Here is a 7,485-nt window from a genome sequence, read left to right on the forward strand (position 1 = left end):
TGTTTCATTCCAACTGCAGCACAAAATTGGCGATTTCCAGTAGTAGACAAAAGGTTCTAGATCCTGTTGAAAAAGAGAGAAATTTTAAGAAACAAAGATTGTGAAAATCACTTTATCATTGACTGTCGTCAAAGAAAGCTACCAGTACTGACAAATGTATAGAGAGTTAACGATAATTATAGTTTTCGTTTGGAAATTTTGAGTTTGCCATTGTGAAAACAAGCATATAAAATAGAAGTGTTCGCATCATAGACGCCAAGATAATAATAATAATAATAATAATAATAATAATAATAATAATAATAATAATAATAATAATAATAATAATAATAATAATAATAATAATAATAATAATAATAAAACATGGGAAGAATAGGTTTCCGTGGGCATTACTGTCCATAGTAGGCTGGGCCGCTCTACCATATGTGCAACTAGTACAGTAAGTTTCGATGGGCGGCAAAATTTGCTATGACTATATTATTTAAAATAACAATTTCTTGCTGGAAACAGACTTCGTGATGATGGTAGTTAAATTTACTAAGCTGACCTTCTATTTTAATACTACATTCATAAATCATGTTTAGGGCGCTTTAGTTTAAGGTCAAATAGACAGTGCTAAAGCAAATGGACAAACTAAGCCCAGCCTGAATTGCTTGATAGTTGTCAAATATAAGAACTCAATTCTCGAACAGTAGTGAACACCTGTTCCATTTAGTTAGTTATCACAGTTTTGATATGAAAACTAGTCTTGTCTTTGTCACAAACAAGTTCCTTATATTTGAAGTTGGAAACAAGTTTTTTTAAAAATATTTTTTTTAACAGATGTAGAACAAAAATCAAGAAGTAAAGATAAAAGAGCTAGTTGCACTGGAATTGCAAACTGTTATATTGAGATTGAAGCTCAATATTGAATTCTATAAAAAGGATTACTACAAGTATCTTCCTGGAGGTATGTTTGCCCTATCTTTCACTAACATAATAGGTTATTATTTAAAGAAAAATAACACAACGAGATTGTATTTGTAGTGTTTAGGCCTTTCTGAGTGCCAGTGCACTTTCCCTCCTTTTCATTGTTCATGATGGGGGTAGAAAACTTAAAATCGTGGTTTTTAAGATTTGCTCTTTCTGGAGAAAGGAAAAATAAATGAAATTTTTGAGTTTTACGTCCCACGGTTATGCCGGTTAGGCTAAAGGAGACGGTGATGATGAGAGATGAATGAAATGGTGGAACGAAGAAAGTGGGAGGAAACGGGAGAACCCCGAGAAAACCCACGCACACGGTGTTTGTCCACCACAAAGTTCACGTGGCGGGAGCAGGGTTTGAACCCGAGACCCCAAGCACCAGAGGTGAACGCTCAACCACTGAGCCACTGCGGCCCCCTCTGGAGAAAGGAGTTCGGCAAATGATGTCATTTCAAGGGGCGGCAAATTGCCTAGAGCTGGCCCCGGTAGTAGGATAAAAGAACAGTTGGTTGTATAATATAGAGTCAATTATCGATTGAAAACCTCAAAATTTGATTGTGGTCACCCCAAATACCTAGAGCAAGAAGTGGATGATGTGATTTGTACATTGAGAATAAAATGGAGTAGAGAAATCTGGGTTATTTGCTCCATCAGCAGAGTTATTTAAATACTATCCAATGATACAAATTTCATTTTGGTAGGACAAGCACTTCGGAAGACTTGAAGAAATATTTACTTCGTCACTGTGGTATGTTCCTAACGGGTTCAAATACATACTTTGGTTTAAAAGTATTTCTAATGAGGATTTCATATGGTAATTTTTTTAAAAAAAATCTTAATATACGGGATTTTTCGATATTTATAGGACCGCTCTTTCTGGAGAACTTTTAAAGCACACCTAAATTTTTAAGTTGAGACGGCCACACTAAAAATCTGATTATCATTGTGCAATTGAGAGTAAAGGTAATGGTGTGTTTCCGTTTGGCATTTTCCCGTTTCGCCTTATGCCTGTTTTCATTACTTCAGGCTATGATGCTAAGATAGTGTATGTTAATTTGATTATAAGGCGAAATGGGAATTCCCGTTTGGCCTTACACCAGATAAGGGAATTTTCAAATTAGGATAGGGAAATTTAGTGTCACTTGGCAAAATATTTGTAAGGCTAGTAGTATTTACGTTTGAACGAATAAAACATCGTATAATCAAAGTATGTACTCAGAGTAATATACTCAGAGTAAAAGGTACAATTGTAGCTGCCCTTTTATGTTTGTGTTTTCCCATGTTGTTTCATAGCGTCTGATGAACCCAGTCAGGCTGTATGAGCAATTGCTTCAGTGTGTAATATACGTTTGTAGAAGACGGAGATTCTCAGAGTTTTTTTTTTTTTCTCAAACAACGTACAACTCATTAGTGGAGTATAAATATTCTCAGCTATTATTTAGTGTAAATTTCTATTGTTTAGGGTTATGTAGATTTGACGGTGTCTGTAACATATGTGGCCAGTAAATTATAAACATACTGAAAAGAGTTATTAGAAGTGCAAGAGCGAATGCAATGCAAAAGTTGTTATCAGTGACGAAATAACAGTTGAATCTGCTTCTGGTACACATAATCATGAATCTCAGCGCGCATCAATTGAAATAAGAATAACTGTTGATAATATGAAGATATATAGGTAAGTGTATAGTAATAGTTGTAATAAGGCACAAGTAATTTTGACACTGAAGCTTCTCTGCATGCTTCTAATATAGTATTTATTCTTGCAACCTCTCCAAAAGTTATTTTAGAACTTTAGATGTGGTACTTTTCTTTAATGGTATTGTAGCTAGCATACAAATACATAATCCACTTTTTATTTACACTGTATCACAATTTTGCTATCGACTTTTCAACGTAGATTCTCCTACAATTCTTTGAATCTATAATGTGCTAATGAAGTATTTTTTACCTATTTGCATTGACTTGTGGAATCACTTAGGAAACGATCAAGAACGAACGACTAACAATGCGGAAGGGTAGCACGCAAAATTAAGAAGAAAGGCATGAAGGGACCACTTAGACATATATTCTTTCATAGAATTAATGAAAGACAAGGGACGTGAAAATGAAAGTAACCGTGAGTACTTCTTTAAGTGGGTAATCAGGGAACATTTAGGAAGCTAAAGTGGAGACAGCTTGACGACAGGATTTGCCGCCTAAAAGATAGACTTAAGAACAATGAAATTGATGTAATTTCATAAATTGATGCTGTTTCATATTATGATATGCTATTTTGGGTGTGATAATAAAATTTATGTTCTTGTAAGATATGAGTTTAATTTGAAATAGAAGAGAAGTTGCAGCTGAGGATAAAATAAATTCCTCTTTGTTACAGATACGGAGTGAAAATTCCCTTCTATGTTATAAGGGGAAACGGGAAAAGGTCAAACGGGAATTCCCGTTCCGCCTTAAGGTAACAACCTTATCAGCTGTCTGTCAAAATATGTTTTGAGTGCATAAGGCGAAACGGGAAAAGGCCAAACGGACATAAATGAAGCTAATGCGTAGTGGAGAGCAAAACTAAAAGTAACAGAAATAAACATGAACAGCTTATCTGAGAGTGAAAGTTTGAGCAGCAGAGTGTAGATTCCATTCCTTTTCTTCCCAGCAATCGACAATGACTGCTTTGAGAACTATCTGAGTGAATCCAGTACAGGTCCATTTGCATAAGAATTTACCCATATTGACATATTATTTAAAAAGTTTCAAGTATTCATGTTTCCATTTGATGAGAATTTATATAAATGAAATATTTACTTATCGTCCCATAATTACGCACCGAGGCTAAGGGAGACAACATTTATATAAATGACCATTTTCTTTAGATAATTCATATAGTTAGTAATTGTAAACGATAAGCTTTATTTCGTTATTCTCTCTGAATCATGTAAGCTTTTAAAATGCAAAATTAAACCTCTAATCAAATAAAAATACAATTTCGCGTTAATTATTAAGTTTCTGTAATTCGGGTTTATTTAGGGCTCATGTAATTATCACATGAGCTCGGGCAAGGCTAGGACCTAAAGGCTAAAACATATTTCGGACTCGGATCGGGCCACATATTATAAATTTACGGGCCGGGTCTGACCCGAACTAAACATTCCGGCCCGTGCAGACCTCTAACTCATGCACAAGGCTGAACGGTAGACTTGGACGAAGCAGTCTAAGAACCAGAAAAAGACTTCATTTCTCTAAATGACTCTAGGTATTATATGAAACTGTTTCTATAATTTGTCTTATTTCTTTCCTTCCATCAAACGCCGCCTAAATAATCTATCACCCAAATCACCCCCTTTTCGTCCAGTATCCCCTTTGGAAATGAGAACAACACGTTGAGAACCACTAGTTTAAACTATAAAATGGTTATTTTGTTAACATAAAAACTGAGAATTGAAACATTAAAAGAGAAAGAAAACCATTATAATTGCCTATGGAAATAACCTTATTTTTAAGATTTCAATGGCTGTCTCTCATGTAACTTTTTTTTTTTTTTTTTTTTTTTAATACTCAAAGTCCGAAAAAAAGATGCTCCGTTAAAGTCGAAATAATCATGATATTTTCCTTAGTTCCCTCCTGTTTTTCTTTTAGGAATCATATGTTACGTCAATTGTGACTGTTGAAAGAAAGTCACATCGGTAAATACGAGATCCATTCAAGTTATAACAGCTCCATTTTTTCCCCCTCAGGACTAATTACAGATAGAAACGTGCTGTTATAACTTATTTTAAAATACGGAAACACTTGTTGTCAATGCGTGACAGAGATGGCAACACCATATGGCACACAGACCTTCAGCGGCAGCGGGCATTTTTGCCGATCCCAAACGTTTCAGCATTCTTGCCAATTTGATGTCGAGAACATAATCCAAACAATCCCTGCGGGGCTTCTAACCCGACCACAACTACTACTACGTTAGCTGTGGATCTATATAGTACAAGGGCAAACGTACTACTACTACTACTACATTTGCTGTGGATCTATATAGTACAAGGGCAAACTTATTTTAATGAAAGAAGTTTAATGAAAATTTTAAAACAATGATCGTTAAATCACTTTTTGAATATTATTTTTAATCTTATTTTAACGAAAGAAGTGTTATAAACATTTTTAAAAGTAGTAAAAAGAACTGTCCGTAGGCAGGATTCGAACCCTCGCCAAAAACATTTTCGTTATTAGCATGTTACGCTAGACCACTCGGCTACCAGAGCCGACAATTTCCGTTTACTTTGTGCTATATGTAGATCATGTCTTGTGATATCGCATCTGTATCGACCAATCAGATCAGAGGATATGCTGAAACGTTTGGGATCCGCAAATATGCCGGCAGCGGTGAAAGTGATGACTAAAATGGCGACATTTTCATCACCAGAACAGCGTGTAATCATTCGTTTTCTCCATTTGTGTGGTGTGACACCGCTTGAAATTCATCACCAGATGAGTGAGAAATGTAATAATGGTGTCATGGATGTGTCTAACCTGCGTTCATGGATGCGACACTTCAAAAAGAAGGCAGTTGGGATGACATGGAAGCTAAGCAAGTGGGTTCCTCATGTCCTGCGCGAGGGAAACAAGCTCTAACGGTTGAACATCTGCTTGTCGCTGCTGGCACGACCTAATAAAGCCTCGTGCCTGGACCAAATCTTGATATGTGACGGTAAATGGATCATGTAGGATAACCGGAACAGGAATAATCATTGATCGACTTCTGATTCAGTCTGATAGGCCGCTAAACCGGACATTCACCGAAAGAAAATAACGCTGTTGGTTTGGTGGACCAGTACTGGCATAGCCCACTATAAATATCTAGAAAGCAGAAAAAAACTGAAACAGCCGAAAGTCTAGTCGTCACAAAAGCAACGAGTTTCAGCTGCACTGCTTCAGACGCAACCAGTGCTAGTCAATAGAAGAGGTATTCTCCTCCACGATGTTGCCAAACCTCATACGACAAAAGCGACCAAAGAGGCGATCAAAACACTGGGCTGCGAAGTTCTGCTTCATCCACCCCATTCCCCGGACCTTGCTCCATCGGACTATTACCTGTTGTTGGCCATGGATATCCACTTGCGAGGATAATAGCTCCGAAAACACGACGATGGTCACAAAGGCTGCATCACAATTTTTGGACTCCAGAAAAAGTTTTTTTTTTTTTTTTTTTTCAAAAAGTGCATTTAATAAGCTTGTCTCTTGTTGGGAACATGTCGGTTATGAAACCATTGGTGATTATTTCGAATAAAATGGGTGTTTAAGACTTTTGTGGACCGTGTTTGATTAATGACGAAAACCGCAAGAACTTCTTTGGTTACTTGATACTACTTCTAATTCTACTACTACTATTACTACCATCACCACCACTAATAATAATAATAATAATAATAATAATAATAATAATAATAATAATAATAATAATAATAATAATGTGAATTTGGGAACAATTTGATTCTTATCTTCGTTACAATCAGAAACTGTCGCACCATAAATAATGTCATAGAGCGAAATTATTTTCAAAAATATAATTAAATATTTTATCTTAATTGAGAAAGAATAACTTACCAAAATGTTGGTTTCACGGAGCACGGACCCCAACGGATCCAATGTAAAACCAATCTTTACTTTTGAGTCATAAACTAGATGCTTCGGAAGATCTAACAACACACAGGTATAGTTGACATTAAATTACTAACGATAGAAATAAATCATACGAGAATTTGTATGGTAACGATTTTTTTTTAAACAATGAACTATTGTTTGGTTGTAAAATAAAGCAGAAATGATGTACGTACAATCAATGTTAAATATTGTTAGCAAAAAATATAAAACATTAATAATATATTTCATATCGTAACTATATACAGGGTGTTTCAAAACAACACCGACAACCTTTGAGAGGTGATTAAGACACCAAGATAAGACGAAAACGAAACGAAATGAAATCTTTAAGTTTTACGTCCCACAGTTATGTCGGTTAGGCTAAAGGAGACGATGATAATGAGAAATAAATGAAATGGTGAAATGAAGAAAGTGGGAGGAAACGGGAGAATCCCGAGAAAACCCACGAGCACGGTGTTTGTCCACCAGAAGGTCCACGTGGCGCGAGCTGCGATCGAACCAGGAACCCTCAGCACCGGAGGTTAACGCTCTACCACTGAGCCACCGCTCTACCAATTTTTTTTTTTACTATTAATGAAGCACTCTCTGATGTCGGTCATTTTCGCTGATTTTTATTTATCGAATTTCGGTATGCCTGGACGTTTTCGTTAGTGTTACCTAAGTAAATCACCAAACAATCATTTTCAACTGTAGAGTGCTTATATAGGTAACTGAAAAATCTTTCCCATGTTATTTATCTACACCTCAAAATGTTTAGGCACTTTTAGCAGGATTAGAATTATGAAATTTGGCATGATTGTAGCCTTCCGGAACTAACCCACAGGAAAGTTGCGAAAAGTGAATATTTTTAGTTTTTAAGGGGTCTCAATGTGGGAT

The sequence above is a fragment of the Thermobia domestica genome, chromosome 16 (genome assembly GCF_964235325.1).
Source record: "Thermobia domestica chromosome 16, izTheDome1.hap1.1, whole genome shotgun sequence".
NCBI lineage: Eukaryota > Metazoa > Arthropoda > Insecta > Zygentoma > Lepismatidae > Thermobia > Thermobia domestica.